Here is a 2,881-nt window from a genome sequence, read left to right as displayed (position 1 = left end):
CCAGCCTGGGCACCATAGATATTTAGAGAAAGGGAGGGAGGGAGGGAGGGAATGAGAGAGAGCAGGAGAGAGAGAGAGGGAGAGAGAGAGAGAGACTGAATGGGCTACAGAGATGCAGTATGGAGCAGGGCACTGTGGGTGAAGCGAGATGGCTGGGACAGGGCTACACAGTGACTGTGGTAGGAGGAAGCCCAGTAGCAGGAGCCCAAAGCTAAAACTCATCATGACTTTCCTGAAGAATATGTGAAGGACAATATCTTTGCAGCTGCCTAAGTGAATGAAAACATGGAAGCATGAGAGGTATTCAGACAGAAGCAATTATTTTGAGACAAGAACTATAGGACATTGGCATAAAAACACCCCCAAATCCAGGCAGGACAAGAACATCCAGTAGGAAAAGTAAATGCAAGCATGAGTGATCCATCCATAGATCCTTAGACACTGCATGCCAAGCATGGAAAGTTTGACCACCAGAACACCAGCATGAAGGCTGTAGATGGCAGGTGGACTGTTTTGAGCTGGGAAATCCATATAGAAAACTGAATCTGACATGAACTTTTCTCAACACGGAGAAAATATTAATGTAACTTGTTTGAATTGCTAAAAATAGCATCTTTGTGTCTGCAGAGTCAGTAACAAAACACAATTGAAGAGGTGGCAAATATCACATATGTACCAACTAGGAAGAAATATTGACCAGTGTATATTTCTTTTTCATTTTATTTCTTGTTTTTTATTTTTTTAAATATATACTTTTGTCTTTAATTTTCTTTCATTTTTATTGAGATTTTGTACATTTCATACAACAGATCTTCATCAAATTTAGACCCCTATCCATGCTCCCATACCCCACCAGACCTTATGCATTCTGCCATACATGTTAAATCCTAGCCAGTCAAGCATTTGTACCCATATGTCCTTCAGTGCAAATTCATATACTGGAGTCTAGTTAGCCTATCTAGAGATCATAACTAATGCCTACTCTCCCTCACCCAGGAGTGATCAATCTCCAATAGTTCCCAGAATAAGGCTGGCCCACCACCCATTTCTCTCCTCCACTGTGGGCCTTTTTCTGAATGAGTTGGCATGGGTCCTGTGCTCAGTGCCACCATTGGCACAAGTTCACATATGCAAGCTTTCAGGCCACTGGAAGCCTCTGCTTCCCTATGTTCATGAATCAGTCCTGACTCTTACAATCTTTCTGCCTCTTCTTCCACAATGGTCCCTAAACCGTGAATGGGAGAACTTAAATATAGGAGTCCTATCCAGGAACACACACTGTGCAGTCTTTAAAACTTGGCTAGCTGTGACCTTCTGTGTGCATCTTGAGAGTTAAGGTATGCACCAATTTTGTCTCTACCCCCTGTTCTGCTAAGTTCCATGAGCTTTAGGTGTAGAGGTTCAACTGTAGATATGTTACCTAGGACTGGGCATCTCTCAGATATATATTGTCTGTGTCTAACCAATTGTGGAATTCTGTAGTATCCTCCATCTGTTCCAAAAAGAAGCTTACTTGGTGAGTGGTATACAGTATACTTGTCTGTAAATATAAGGATCCACATTTAAAATATGATAAGAAATTTCATTTGTCTAGAAATATAACAGAGATAGGATTTTCCCTAGGACCTATGACCTCACCAGTCATGTGTATTTGGCTGTATTTACAATGCTACCCATGAATTCAGTCCCGCTGAGAGGAATTTAAGTTCAAGATGCTCATAACAGTGTGACTACCACACCAAAAGAAGTAGTTTGCTGAACCTGCCATTATGGTTATTGGGCTTTAGGGCTGGGTTGGACCATTGATTGATTTTTCCCCCTTACAAGTTTGCATAGTATCCTCTAGAACTAGAAGAGCTAAACTTCAGGTAGAAGGCTTCCAGGTCACTTCCTGCTTCATTGCTCCATGTCCTGTGTCCGAAGTATGTCCTGTCTTCAGCAGTGGGGTCGTCTCTTCCAGTTCTGGGAGATAACCAAGAGCTCTGGCAATAGCATGTGTTATTTTGGGACTCTCTTGGACTACTCTGACCAACTACTCGACAGAAAGTCTCTCCTGTCTGGTACTGTCTTCCTTGCCATACACACCCCAGGTATACATATGCACGAATGTTCAGACACCATATGTGCATTGCTCGGGAGATTTCAGATTTTCCTCTGGCTTCCCTAGCCCCCCAAGATCCATTCATGTCTACCTTCTCCCCCCTCTGACCTCCCTCCTCACTCCCCAGTCCAAGTGCCCCATTTCCCCACCCTTTCCACAATAACTCCTGTCACTCAGCAACCCCTCTCCTGAGTTCCCCCCTCACACAACACGGCCTCCTGCATGTCCCTCCCTCCTATCCTCCCAGCTGAAAACTCCCACTTTCCTCACCTCCCCCCGGTAACATCTGTTCCCTACTATGCCCCTCTTTGGAGAACTCAAGAAACAAAGAAACAAGAAAATGAATGACCCAATAAAAAGATGGGCTACAGACCTCAACAGAGTGTTCTCAAATGAATAAATAAAAATGCCTAAGAAACACCTTTAGATAAGAATAGGAGGTAGGAATTGGATAGGCAGTTAGAGTAAAAAGACCCCAAAGAAATGTAGCCAGTTTCTTGGCTAAAAATCAAAATGTCCTTGGGCCTGTTAACAACAGACTCCAAAGGCCAAAAATGTCAAAAGTATTTAGAAGCGTGTATCTAATTCTTAAAAGATTTTAGGGTTACCTCTTCAGAGGGGGTAATGTTGGAGGTGAGGGAGTAGGCATGGATTTGATCAAAACACCTTATATACACATATGAAATTCTCAATAAAGTTTTTGTAAAATTTTTTTTAAAGTGCTAAAAATTCTTAGTAATTAGAGAAATGCAGATTCAACCCACTTTAAGACTCCATTTA

Source organism: Nannospalax galili, unplaced genomic scaffold (assembly GCF_000622305.1).
Source record: "Nannospalax galili isolate Female #2095 unplaced genomic scaffold, S.galili_v1.0 scaffold280, whole genome shotgun sequence".
In the NCBI taxonomy this organism is placed as follows: domain Eukaryota; kingdom Metazoa; phylum Chordata; class Mammalia; order Rodentia; family Spalacidae; genus Nannospalax; species Nannospalax galili.
This window is presented reverse-complemented; position numbering follows the sequence as displayed.